Source organism: Micropterus dolomieu, linkage group LG03 (genome assembly GCF_021292245.1).
Source record: "Micropterus dolomieu isolate WLL.071019.BEF.003 ecotype Adirondacks linkage group LG03, ASM2129224v1, whole genome shotgun sequence".
Lineage (NCBI taxonomy): Eukaryota > Metazoa > Chordata > Actinopteri > Centrarchiformes > Centrarchidae > Micropterus > Micropterus dolomieu.
This window is the reverse complement of record NC_060152.1, coordinates 11,156,187-11,171,387: the sequence shown is the minus strand read 5'-3', so window position 1 is coordinate 11,171,387 and position 15,201 is coordinate 11,156,187. Positions and strand designations below refer to the sequence as shown.

The window sequence follows — 15,201 nt, the reverse complement described above, 5'->3', positions numbered from 1 at the left end:
CCACAACTATCACAACTGCTTATATATCATTCAGTCCATACATGCTGAGTCATAAAAAAATGACCAAACTATCAGGTCATGTCTAATACAAAACACACAAGTAGATACGCAACCCTCTATGCAATCAGTGTCAACAAAAGTCAAATTGAAAGCACATTCAATAACACAAACATGTTCGAAGGACAGCTACAGCTGACATGGAGCAAGACCCTGTCAGCCTCAACCAACCTGAAACGACCTGAGACACTCTCCTTATGTACATCAATCCTCCCACTTTCATTTCTATCAATCCATCTGTCCTCCTCTACTTCTCCTTTCAGCCCAGCTGATGTAAGCTGCTGTGGTTGGGCGTACTGTATGTTTGAAGTCGGTGCCAGTATGGCTTAGTGCCAGCCCTGTCTCTTTCGCTCTCGCAGCTTGAATGGGTAGATGTATTGGAAGATTGAGCCAGGAGCAAGGAAGGCTAATGGATGTATCCCACCCTTCGACATCTACCTTCACTGCCTATTTCCCTTTTCCTCTCTTGTTCTGTCTTTGTCACGATCCCTTTTTCTCTTTTGTGACAAGTTATATAAATACTGCGACTTCTGTCTTGATATACCTTTTTCTTATTTCACACACTTCTTTATAATTTTGTCAGTTATTTTTCACTTCTGCTTCTAATGTCTTTGCCTTCAATTATACAGTTTGTCACCAATTATAATTATAACCATTATACTCTAAAATGGCATGTACAGTCACTAACTGAGTTTTTTTTTTTTTCATCATTTACATCTCAGGGGTGGTTGAACGCTGAAGGTTCCTGATGTGCAACAGAGTCTGTCGTTGCAATTCTGGTCTTTGTCGTGCGTGAGGCATTTTGACGCCTAAGCAGGAAAATATCAAATCAAAAGCACCTCCTGTGGTTTAGGAATATACTGGTACAATAGATTGTTTCAGATTGAGGGGTACTCACACTTCCACTATCTCCATTGTGTTGCATATTATTTGTATTCACACTGAATGGCACGGCAGGGAAACAAATAAATCAACTTGCAGCCAAGAATACGTAAATGGGAGGCAAGCTGAATTCAGGTGATCTGTGAATGCCTCCTTGGGTTATCTCGCTGTGACACCTCCGGCATTGGGTAACCATGGCAACCGGGTAAACGTGCAATGGTAGAAACATATCATATTGTGGTGAGAGTCAAGAGAGTGAGAGAGAGAGATGGAGGGAGAGTGGGGGATGGGGTAAAGGATGCAAGAGGAGGCGGTTGTTTGATGCTGCTGCTCCAACACTAAACATCCTTTCATCTCGGCAGTGCAGGTCCGCAGGGGATGCCCGCTGCCTGCTTCTGACGGCTTCTCTACGTGCCGCGCCAACTCCCTGTCTCACCCTGGCTGGATCATCCACCTATCATACCACTCCAAATCAACCCCATCAAGTCTTGTGCATGCCTGAATTAAAACATATGTAAGCTTTCATGCTATTCCACCACATCCGGTTGTAAATGGGGCATCTTTCAGAGAGCTGAACCACTTCATGCTGCAACTCTGTGTGACCTGTCTGATTCAAATCGCGATTTATCCCTGTATGAGGGAGGAGCAGCCCCATTGAACTTGGAGGGATTTGTCATCATCCCAAACCCTCTTTATCTGATGAATCCACCTGCTAGAGAGATTTGAGAGATTTCGGACAGTGTCCAGCCATGGCATCATCATCATCATCACTAGCTGCTGGCTTCCTGTTGTGTAGTTTTCCACCACAGGTTTTTCTCTGTCATCCCATTTGTGTGTGCGAGTTTTAGAATCTAAGAATAGCTCAGGTTGCAGGTGGTTCCACTGTGGGTGTGGTTTGTCCGCCTCCTGTTTCCTGAGTCTGAGTCAGGGGCAATTTGGCCAGCCTATGGCCCTCACGCCCCCGAAACAAGCAGTCACTGCTAATCCCACTCCATCCCCGAGTAATCCCAGACAATCCTGGGCTAATCCCAAGTTGATTCAGGGGCACTCCCAGCTGGGTGTCTCACACAGAGCCATGCCAGGTCGCCATGGACACAGCGGGCAGCCCGCATATGCTATGATCCAATAGCAATACATCATAAGGGAAGTTTGAGATGTGGGAAATAAGAACACTATAAAACCCTTAGAGGATATAGTGTTAAACTATTCCTAATATTTGTGTGTCTGCATTTTAGTATATGATTTCTGAGGTAGTGAGCTGATGTTAATTGTATCTTTGATGCTTCCATCAAATCAGCTACCTTTACTCTGTGTTCTGTCCTTGAGGGTTGGCGTTGCCACATTTTCACCCCTACGGGTTGAATAGAATAAAATTGAAAACTTTATTATGTATTAAATATTCATAAAATGGAAATTCTCTTTCAGCCCTCTGGCTTGCTGAGGCAGACAGATGAAGCCCACAGAAACATACAATGACAGAGAGGAACACACACATCACACGCCTGGGTCCAGGAAACTGCTTCCTATTCAAATCATACCCCTTTAATACAATGGGCCTAGTGGAGAGGGCTCTAAATAATGAATGAACCAGTGGCTGCGCTTATGCAGGGAGATGCACTGCCTGGCCCCATAATACTGAAAAGAACAGACAGAGTCATAAGTAGTGGTGTGACTTGTTTGTTGTGTTATCAGGGACATCCACCCTTGTCATCAGTCTACAAACAACGACATCAGGCCGAAATGGGTTAATTTGGCCTAATAGCACATAAAGTAAAAGAGGATAAGGGTAACAGCTTATGGACCAATCAACGCCAATTAAGGTGAACAAGGTTCTCTTGGTTGCCGGAAAACAATCTGCTTGGGTTCAACTCTCATTAAGACCAATAAATCCAGATAGCTAGTTTAGATATTTAGACAATAAACACCAAGAAGCAGGATAGCCCTCTTTGTCCTCAAATTAAAAGACACAAACAGGTGGACAAAGCAGTAAGTCGGTTTTTCACTGGCTTAAGGAAGGAACAGAGGGGCTCCAACCAGACGCAGAAGTTTCTTGTGTGAATCTGGTCCAACAGATTATTGCTCAATATGTGTTGATGAGCAGAAATGGGTTCCTTGTATTCATCCTTAATAACCGCATTAAAAATCATTCATTTGGCTCTTGAAAGTCTTACAATACCAATCAATCATTCTACTGTTCCCCTCCCTTCTTCCATGCAAACTCAATTTGATTCAGGGACTGGAGAGGGCTATTTTGTGTTGGGAATCAATGAACTTTAATGGCTATCAGTGCTGAGGCTTAGCACACATCAAGGTCTGATTAACTACACAATCCACCTGCATTCTGAGGCCAATATGGGTGCTCAATATACCATATCCCCACTGTTCGCACAACAATGTCTAACAGCCACAGGTTTGTAAGTTGCCTTCTGGTGCCATTTCCAAGATGTCAGTCAGGTATTAGCATTGGGAGTAGATGTAGTTTGGGGGTAGGGGTTGTTATCTTTGGCTAATCTGAAATAACCTGACTGACTAGCATGGGGGCAGCTGTGCTGTGGGGTAGGAGATGGAGGGGCCTGGGTGCAAGGGGTGGAAATGTAGAGGTGTCGCAAGGGGCCCCTCCAAGCCACACAAAGGGGTGCCCTCAAAATGCCCCCCTCCATTACACTCCCATTAGAACCCACTCAGGGTTTTTCCCGCTCACACACCCACACACATTCTCACACACAGAGGGTCAGACGGTTTATAGGACCCATCTTGTGGCAAATGTGCACTCATTCAAACAGAACTGAGTGAGGAACTATGGTCTGTGAGTGGGGTCTGGGAACCAGCAAAAAGAAACCACTCACCCGATTCAAACAACCTCAAGGGTGAAGCAGCGTGGTGCGCTTGCCCAGCTAAGAACACAGCAGCTGTTCTTGTAGTGGCACTGGGTAAAGCCGTTTGCCACACTCGACTGGTATTACCAAACCATTTCATGCAGAATGGAGCCATTATGTATTGTCAAAGGGTATCCCTCTATGGTGCACATTCATTTGATAAGCCCAAATCAAGGGGGAGTAACAGAAGCACTAACTGTGTTTATTGTGATGCAGTTTTTTCCTGTGCAGAAGGCAGGAGGGATCAGGGGGAGGGGAGGTTTCAACACAAGCAGTTTTGTTCAGCACAGGAATGAGTTTTGTCAGCTAAGCCTGTCTCCAGGCTATTGGTGGAAATTAGCGCCGGCTAAATATTCGCTTTCCATGATTGATGTCACGGCTTGCGTTGTCCCTTTGAAGGGAAATAAAGAATTTAGAGCCATGTGGATTAATAGGGACAGGGTAGGGGGAATTTTATGTGTCTGAGGGGGACTTGAAGAGGGACTGAAGGGCCTAATGGCTGCACAGATATGGCACAATAGCGCTGAGACGATATCAGAGAGTGAGAGAAGACAAGTGAGACTATGACAGTGAGTACAAGAAAGAAAATTGGAAATTGTTTGTGTGTGTGTATGTGTGTAACAGAGAGAGGGAGGGAAAGAGAACGAGAGAGATGTAGCTATTTGCCTGAGAAGCCCAGAGTCAGATGATTAAAATCCCTTTAGGAGGCTTCTTTAAGAGAGACAGATGGGCAGACAGGCCTGTTTTTGGAATGCAATCAAATTGAAAAGATTAAAAAGGAGTCTCTTTTATTAGGAGGTGAGAAACAGTTACTTCTCTGCCACATGCCATCATCGCCTCCACAGCAGTGGTCACGACTGCATTGGCATGCAAGGCACATTACAGCCCTTGTTGGGGAAGAAATAAACCTGGGATTAGGAATTGCATCTATCTCAGTGTATCACTGTGGGGTCTCTGAGGATTGGCAGCATTTGTAATTTCTTGTTGAATAAATACGCTTTACAGGAAAAAGGCAAAAACGTCAGGGTTTCGTTTCTTATAGGATCATTTCAGAAAAGGCTAAAGTGAGCCTGAGCAACTCAAGGACTTTTTACCAATAGCTGTCCTTACAGACAGAACTTTCACTTAATCTCAACGCCAAATCTGAACTGGTACAATTCAAATGTGCATTCCCTTGGCTGCCATTGTACTTGAATAGACTGAGTTTGCACAGTAGAGTGATTCAAGCACTGTGAAAGGTACTCTGTATCCGACCCTATTATTCCACAACACTGCAGGAGTGCCATTTATGAAAAGGCTTAAAATGGAAAGCAAGTGTGTAGTAGTGTGTCTGGTAGCCTCAGATCAGGAAGTGGTTGTGGAGAGGGGTGTAATGGAGTTGGTAGGGGATTCCTGACTGACTGTGCACTAATTGCATCCAATGGCTGGCGAGTCATCAGCCGTGCCCACCCTGGCGCCAAAGGAAGGGTTGGCATCGGGGTCGCAGGGTGTGGGATAGAAAAGGGCTGCCGCAGCTTTGGTGGGTAAAAATAGATGCTGACAGATTAGTAGAGCATCTGAGACCCGGATAGGGGATCGGAAAATCCGCTCTCCTGATGCCAGGGACAGAGTGTTTGCGGTGGGCGCAAAAGGGACACAATCTGGGCATTACGTCTGACGCCCACGCACAAAACGGGGGAGCCACAGAGTGACTGTGGGCACATGAATGAGCACGTGCCACAGTATAGCATGGGTGTGGTTTTTCCACTGGGACCTGCAAGGTAGGCAGAGCTCACGCCCTCCCACTGAGAATTCACACAACAGGTGTTTGGGCTGGGCCACCTGTGGGGCCGGCCGCCTGCTCGCACTTCACACCTCGTCTAGGGAGCAAACTAACATTTTCCACTGGGCTTGCCATGCTTTTGTTAAAGACCAACACGTTTCTGGAGAGGCTTTTACAGCTCTTTTTACAAGATCAGCGAGATATGCATGTGTGCAAGCATGCACAAGTCAATCTGCATTTATGTGAGCACCTGTGTGTCTATATTTGTGTATCAGTCCATTTAATAGCCACCAGGCACAGTGTGGATTGGATTATATTAAAACTCCCCCTGCTATATACAAAGAAACTGTCAACCAACAATGGAATCAATGCAGGCCCAGGCTTTTTTCACACTCGGCCTCCACATAATCTCATTCATAACAATGTGAATCTCATTTCCCACATTCTAAAGGTCAATGCACACCTCTGATCACACTTTAATAAACGTCATTCTCTGCATTTAATTTAATTTCAGCAGAGCAGGAAACTCTTAGGCAGCTATGCACTTGGCATGCAAAATTCATCAGATCGTCTTTTTAATTGCTTCAATTTTACAGTACAGAGAAGAATGACCGCAATCACAGAATGTAATGCAAATACACAGAAACACATTGCAGAACACACAAACATACACACCCAGACAGAAGAAAATATACGTACAGTGAGTCGGGTGCCAGTTTGGTAGCATTTTAATAAAATACGCTTCACATTTTTTCCTCACCTAAACTGGCAAAATGATACTCAAACACACACACACCTAGGCACACACTCACTCTCTCACACATATACACTGCACACACATGCCAACATGACACAAAGCCTGGCACACCGGGCACACTCATTACCGCAATGCCAAGCTACCAGTTGCTAAGGAGACCTGTGGGAGAGGGAGGGTTCCTTGTTGTTGCCATAGCAGCCGGATTGCTCCCTGCCAACTCTCTCCCTCGGGGAGAAACAAGGCAAGAGGTGGGGGGTGAAGTGGGTAGAGGTAGGGGGCAGTGGTGTAATAGGGCTATGAGGTGCAGAGGAACTTCATTAGCCATCAGTGTGCGCCACACCAACCACTGCTCCCCATGAAAGCCTACCCAAATGCAGCACTCCAGCATGCAGACGTCCACTTATTCACACACAGCCCATAGACTCCCACTTATTTGTACACCTATATGAAGATGAATAATGGCATGCTTAGAATGAAAAGCAGAAAAGCAGGGGTTTTGGGGGGGGGGGGGGGGGGGGGGGGGGGGGGGGGGGGTGAGAGCAGAAGAGGTGGATTCAGGACAAAAAGGAGGATGGGAAACAAAGAAGAGTTAGAGATGGTTTTGAATGAGGAGGCCTGCTTGGAAGAGTGGTAGGGATCTCAATCACAGAAGCTTAGGTAGTTAAAGGCTGAATGGAGGCAATTCTCTCTGTAACTGTGCTTCCTCCAAACCAACCTTGACCTTCAGCTACATTTATGCTTCTAACCATAGAATAGCATCGTATAATCAAACACACATATGGCTTTTTTGTACACAATGCAACTGTACAACAAAGTGCACAATTGTAACCGTTCACTTGAATAGTTATTTTCGAACATTTCACTTTTCTCTTATGCCATGTCCATGTACGCAAATCTGAAAAAGCTGTTGACATGTTATTTACTCAATTTGCATTTTCAGATTTGTTTTCTAAGAATTTGCTGTGCATACTAAAATGTCAACACTTGGATAGACAGTAAAAAACAAATCTACTTGGTATCAGCTACCTCTGACTGTCTATGAACCATTACTTTGTTTTTAATTGTAGCTTAGCACACACACTACAGAGGTTGTCAATTTACATTATCTTTCAGTTTCTGTTATCAGACTGTACTACTATTAAATAGTGATTTGATTGGGAATGATGGTTATAAATGCAAACTCTTAACTGGACTGTCGAAAACAAATCTGTGATGGTCATACATTATGACTGACAACTTTAGCTTGCTTAGACAGCTTTTGCAAACACAGTCAAAGTGCCTCCTTTAAGCCTACAAATGCTAGTAAGTTTTATTCATTTAAATTACTTATTTATTTGACATTAAATTGTCAGCACCGGAAGTACCATTGGCCTTGGTGAACAGGTAGCATTTATGACCATCCATCACAGATTTATCCACTTGGGAGGAAAAACTTCATTTTCAGGGATAGAGAATCTCACTTTTATTTGGATGGAAGGACAAAACAGAGATCAAATGGGTTTGCATTCACGGCCTCAGAAAAAAGAATGAAATGAAAGAGAGGAGTGGTTTCATTGACCACATCACTCAACACTGTCCTGTGTCATAAGTTTCAATTACAAGTCTGCAGTCCTAATTTAATTGCTAAAAATTACAAAATGCTTGAATGTCTTTTATTGTACGTGCTCAAGCTACTTAATCCACTTATCAATTTTAAAGTGTATTAGAGTGCCATCAGAATTCACAAAAATTAATGACATCAGAATATAGCAATGTAGAGTGTATGCTATAATATATTCTTTTTGTCATTTATTCTCATGAATTACATGAGAATGACAATATATGTGCTTTTCAAAAACTGTCTGTGCACATTACAGAACAAGACTAGCATGTTCAAATGTTTCCTTTTCCTTTCAAAAAGCAATATTGAGCACCAGTGTGTAGTTCCAAAGTGTGGACATGGTCTCAGAAGCAGGATGCTTGTGAAATCAAGGAGAAGAGATCTCAACTATAGGGTCAATGTGATTTCTGTATTGAAGAGCAGTGCTTCAAATATTGACTGCCTGATAACTCATGATGCTCCTGGCTGCCTAAAATTCCTGGCAGAGTACAGTATGAATGGGGGAGAGTATTGATTTAGTCTGAATGAACTCTGTTTGGTCATATAAAGTTAAGAATACCACCCACCACCCACCTCAACCTCTCCTACCCCAAAACAACAAGCTTGACCACTTCAGTGCAAGCTTATAAGGAGAGAAAATGGATGGATGGTATGAATAAAGGATGGTAAGAGAAAGACCCTCTTGACCAACTGAGAGGTATGAGGAGACACGTGGACAAGAAAAGACAGGAATTAACCCTCCTCCCCCTCCTCTCTCTGTTTCCTGAAACAAAAAGAGCCCAATTAAGTCAGTTTGAGTTAGGGTCTTATGTATGTATGTGTGTGTGTGTGTGTGTGTGTCTGTGGGAAAAATGTGTATCCAAATCACGAGTGTCTATGCAATAAACAGAAATAGGGGGCAACGTACTGTAAGTTGTAGAGACTGTCTGAGAGGGGCAGAAGAGGGAAGGAGGAGGAGGAGGAAGATTTGTTGGGGTTGGGGTGGGGGGCACTCTCTCTCCTGTCTCTTTCTCTCTAGCCTAAGAGGGCCAAACTTGCTCTCAGCTCCTCGACGGGAGACGCTGAAATATTAATCGCCACGCTCCAGCCGCAGACAAGTGAACACAATCGCTTCAAACTCCCATCCTAATGAGTGTGTTCATGAATGGCTAATGTGCACAGATGGGGGGCTGATGACTGGATAGATCGCAATGGGGAGGTGAGGGAGGGAGAGGAGGAAGGGAGGAAAGAGGGAAAGTGAAATTTTGGCAAGGCGTGGTGGTGGTGAGGGGTGCAGCGGTATGCCATGACCTTTTAAGAGCCCCCTGAAAACTTAATTAAGACTAGCCCTGCACTACTTTTTCCTTCTTTTACTCCCACACACACACACGCTCATGCTCGCATGCCTGCACACACAAAAAAATCATCCTCTCTCCTCCCAGTGTATGCCGATTGTTTACCCCCTTGCCCTTTGCACACGCCCCGCTGAGCTGATGTACAATAGATTTCTGTGTATAAAACTTAAAAATGACTCACGCAGGCTTTTTATGAGCAAGTCAATTTTTGGGTCGTGTTAACACACATACACAATCTGAAATAAACAAAAACATGAGAAGACATTAAAACTGCAGTGGCAGGTATGTCTTTCCTCTCCCCCCTACATGGATACATCTCAGAAAGAGGAAGGAACAAATCCACAGTGCTCCGGAGAGCAAGGTGAAGAGCTGTTTCACCATAAATGCCATTTACTCCCACTTAGAAGTTACATTTCGCTGACAGGTTGAATCCCAACTGACTCCTAACCTTATTGTAACACAGGGCTTGCAGGCCAAAGTGCCCTCTCAACTAAAGCTTGTTCTTTGGGAATGTTAATGATTCACATGTGTATTTTTTAGCTGAATCTGACCTGTACTTTCATCACAGGGATACGTTTTACCTCAGTATCCTCATCACTGACTATTCTCCTTATCTTCATTTCAATATGTACACAGTAACAGAAATGGAGGTTAACGCATCTTCCCAGAACTCTCCATTACCATAGAGGCCACATTCGGATTAAGAGCAACCAGCGTGCAGACGCACATACACATGCACCGACATGCATACACTCACAGCATCTAATTAGAGGAGTGAGATGCTGTGACCTAATTCCTAACCTCTCCTCGGCAGTCAGGATTGGGGCCTCTGCTTGGATCGGTTGGATTAGGGCGGGAAAATGGAAAGTGCCTCACAATGAGAAGCATGGCAATGGAAAGGGATTCGAAATGGATGACCCAGCAAGATCTCACACATAAGAGATGTCTCGTTTAGAATGAATTTCTAACTGAATGAAACATAAGTCTGAATTTTTATATCAATATGTCAGACAAAAACTTCATATTGAATATATCTGCAAAATTATCATATTGAGCTACATTACTGTTGCAAATTATTTGCATATGATGGACAAAGGGTTAAGGTAGCAGAGACAGAGACAACTAAGGCCCCATCCACAATACAACGTTTTCAAATTAAAACGGAAACCTTTAGCTACGTTTGCACCTCCCATCCAGACTACAACGATGAAAACGAAGACCTAAAACGGAGAAGTTTGGAAACGCTGCCGACCCCATTTTGTGTTTCAAAACTCCGGAGGGCGTTTTAGTGAAGACGGGCCAAAACGGAGGACTTTAGAAATGATCACGCTCGGCTCTCTGATTGGGTCTTGCAAAGCAGAAACATAATGCTGCTGACCGGGTTTTTGACATCATATTTTTATTAAAATATTCTGTACCGTGCAAATAACACTCATCTGCCTAGACTTATACTGTGCATGTCGCCGTTTACTTTGCAACAACTCCCAGTCTGTTTTCCTCTGCCACACTCCCGAGTTATATTCAGTAACAGTCCCAGCTCGTTATTGATCCATGCAACAAAAAAAAAACTGGTCTGATGCTTAATCTGTATTTATTTATTCTTTCACCAAATCTTCTGTAATTACGGAATAGACCATCTGCTTCCTGTTTACACTGGTATGCGCATGCCCAGTGCACCTGAACGGGTCATAGCTGTGAGTTTCAACTCCAAAACGCAGCGGAAACGCTGGTGTGGACAGAGATCGTATTCGTTTTAATTCTCCGTTTGTAAACTAAAACGGAGTAGTGTGGACGGGGCCTAATTCACCATCATGTGACTGAAGCTAAATTTTGTGTGTGACACTGATGTGCATCATGTAATATAATCCCTGCCCTGAAATTAAGAGATTCCTTACTAACAATTTTCTGTACAATGAACTTAACATGTGATGCTACAACAATGCATTATTTTTTTTTACCATTGCGAGTTAATGTTTGATAAATATTTTCATAATTGTGTCATTTCAGACATGTTTTAATCTTCATCTTTTCAGTTTATGTTACAAGGTGTTGGAACCACTGTATTCTACTTCAAGATCAGCTGAAGGTGATATACTAAAGGAAGCTTAACTTATATAGGCTATTACCTTATACCTTATATAGTACTACTGCTAAAGACTTCTATTTCTTACTTACATACGCCGCCTCAATAGGACGCTCCACTGCATTTGGGCCCCAGACACAGACTGTAACTTAAAAACTAACAGCACCCACAAGCTACTTTCCCTGAGCTGACTGCCAACACACTCTAGGCATAATAGAGGGAAACCATTGGAGGTACTAAGAGGGCAATTAACCTTTGAGAAGAAGTTGCATTGGCATTGCTCACTGTACTTTAAGAGGTTGAATTCAAAAGAGATCCACAATATCACTTTGCTGTCAACAGAATACTTCAATGCATTTATCACGTTGTGTCTAATTCTGTTATCGAAATTGCTAAATAAAGTGGTGTACATGTGCAATTTGTAAAATGACAAATCTACAAATTTGATGCCGTACCTGCAGAAACAAAATGAAATATTCTATGTAGCCTTCTATGCAAACCGTTTTTTATCAATGGTGAGTAATTCTTAACGTCAAAATCTATTATCTATAGCAATTGTATTGTCTTCTCATTTACATCATGTCCGCTTTTACAATTTTTTTTGTAATTGAATTTGTCATCAAGCTCACAGGCCAAAAGAGAGACTGGTAGCATCATTATTGAGCTAGCTGTACCTTATGATTACTTCAATGACCCACATCTATCCATCACATGAAAACTTCTGACGACAGATGCAGCTGGATGGAAGCATATTTACAGTAAGTGTGAGCGCCACTGAGGGATTCTGTGCGTGTGCACACAGGGTGATGGTCAGACACACACACACACATATATATACACATCTGTCAGCAGCTTTGCATGAGCTGATACATGTATGTGAGAAAGTGCTACACCTCTGTATATTGTGTGTGTGTGTGTGTGTGTGTGTGTGTGTGTGTCACAGCACTCCTAGAAGGGGGGGTGCAGCGTTTCCGCCTGAGTGAGACTGTCAGTGGGCATCACTCAGCCTGGCAGTGTGGCAGGACGCAAGGATCATTAGTGGACACGGAGGGAGCAAGAGAGGGAGCAGAATGGAGGAGAGTTAAGGAGAGAAGGGGAGAGAGGGGTAGTGACTGTTTGAGTAGGGCAGCACGTCTTATTATCCGTCTTGAGAGCATTACACACACAGCAGTGCACTTTCCTCTCAGTCACGCAATCGCCCCTTCCTCTGTCATTTTCTTCCCTCTGTCACTCTCCCTCCCACCATCCATCTTACCCCCTTTCACCCTGCATCTCTGATTGACCCCTCCCCGTTTCTCTCAAGCTGTGCCCTCACTTAAACACGGTGTGCTAGCTTTTCATTTCCCCAGCTCCAGATTTATCCATCCTACTTCCCTTCTTCACTTACATCTTACATTTCAGCCCATTGCTCCCATTTTCACCCACTCTGCATTGCACAGCCGCTCTTCTCCTTGCAGTAAGCATCATTGCTAGTTGACCTCCTTTTAACCGCAGCAAGGTTTAAACAACTTGTTCTACACATGTGAGACATAAGATCTTTTCGCTACTTTTGCTGTCCTTTCACACTCCATCTGAGCAATTTATCACTTGCAGTTTCATGCCTTCAGACATCAGCTTATTTACTTGTACATTTACCAATCAATAAATCCATTAATCTGACACTTGTGTCAGTAAGCTTCATGCCCACAGTCAGTCATGTACCATTCCCCCATCCACCTCCTCCATCATTCCCTTCACTAACTCACTCTCCTTAGTCAGAGTGATCCCTCTGATCTGCGTCTATCCCTCCAGGTCTGTGACCTGCGCTACAATGCCCTATGCTGAATACCAGAATCAACACGCCTGACATTTAACAAACAGAACAGCTTCCACAAAGCTAGCCGTGTTAGCACAAGTGCTAATTCTCCCTTAGTTTGCTTAGTCAGTAGTTTTCCAGGTTTGGGGATCCATCTGTTTGCTGTACTGTGTAGCATTTATCACACACAGATTAGGCCTATTCTGTAATACATTTGTCCCAGTGAAACATTTGTGAGCTTGGTTTTGGCACCTGCTGTGAGTGCAGTTTAGCATTATAGCACTGCTGATGGCAACAGTACAATCTGGCCAGATGCCACCTCTGCTGAAAGATAGAGGGGTTTTGGATGGCATGGAGTCAGAAATTAGACTGGCATGTGAGCATTTACATAAGGAACACGTGACCAAACAGGTGCAACAGAGGACAGTGTGACAGCTACAAGGCAAAGGAGGCAACTGAAACCTTCATCTTTTGGAGATGATGACAAACAATATAGGATTTTTTTTCCTCACTTTTTGAAAAAAAATGTACTGTTCTTTTTGTAGGCACCACTGTTACAAAATAAATATCCCTTATTGTAGTAATATTGGCGTCTTAAAATGGTTTACAGCTTAAGAACATTGAGGCTTGGTGATTTCAAACAATGCATAGTTTGTAAAGGTTGAATGAGGATTCAACTGGTTACTGTCCCACATAAGGTTACAAATCTATTACAACTAGTGTGTCTCATGTAACTATAACCTGTATCCTTTTAAGTTGTTTAACCAAAAAAGTAATATAATTATGTAATTTAAAGATGATTTAAGCTTGCATTGGGCTTTCAACCCTACATTCTCTTCATTTTACACACTAAACAATTAATCTATTAATCAAAATAATCCATACAATAAGCGATAATGAAAATAACCACATAGGCATCCCTGTTACTAAAACTAAATTGTGTTTTTCTTTCTATGACGGATTTCTATGAAGATTACTGATCTTCATGGTCAAACAAATCATAAAGCTCCCAGCCTCTCCAATCCCTGTCATTACAACTTATATATCCTATAGTCTCCTCTCTCATCATAGCCAGGTAACATTGTACCTATACCATACATCCACTGTCACTAGCCTGATGCTCACTCTCTCTCTCTCTCTCTCACACACACACACACACACACACACACACACACACACACACACACACACACACACACACACACACACCCCTTTCTCAAGAGGAACATCAACCTTTAGTACTGCACTTCTATCTGACCATCACGTACACATGCAAATTCCCTAGCATTAATTACAACCTTTTCCTAATTACCATTCCAGACACACAGCCCCGAAAAATGTACAAAGAGAGTTCCACAAACACACACGTACACAACATACAGCCTTGACCCCAGCAGTATCCCCTCAGCTGCCCCTCTTGCACCTCCTTGGCACTCATCTAGATCTCTCCCTGGCCGGTCTTTGGGCATGGGTCACTTGTAAGGATTTGAGAAAAGACATCGCTAAGCTGATTGCTAAAGGGGAGGGGGCAAATTACCATTGCACAACTGCGTAAAAACCTTCTTGGGTCATGACTGGCCTTATGTAATAGATTGTGTATATGTGTGTGTGTTCCCGAAATACCACCCCTCCCCCACCCACCACGCCATTTACCCATTTTGCACTAATTGAGGGATCTTTTTTCGGAAGCTGTTATTGCACACATTTAATTATTTATTTTGACGGGAAGCAATCTGGTGGCTAGTGAAGAGATTGTGAACGTGTGTGTGTGTGTGTGTGTGTGTGTGTGTGTGTGTGTGTGTGTGTAAGGGGGGTCGGACGGAACAAGACTAGGTCAGTGTAGCTTTTTGGGTAAATGTGTGTGAGGGCAGAGATACAGCAAGCTAACCGTACTGTATATCTGTGAGGCTTTGCATGTATGAACAGTATATAAGAAATTTACCGTATGTGGATGTGTGCACGTATGTGCATGTGTGTTGCATCTCAGAGTGCATGGCTTTCTGAGTGCAATGGGAGTGCACTAATGGACGCACACTTGAGCTGAAGTGTGCAGAG

The 15,201-nt window shown here is 43.4% G+C and overlaps 1 protein-coding gene across 2 annotated transcripts in view; it reads right to left on the bottom strand.

Moving 5' to 3' along the window:
- The window catches only part of LOC123967648 (forkhead box protein O3-like), a 30,345-nt gene that overhangs the window by 4,291 nt on the left and 10,853 nt on the right, over positions 1-15,201 (bottom strand). The window lies entirely within an intron of this gene.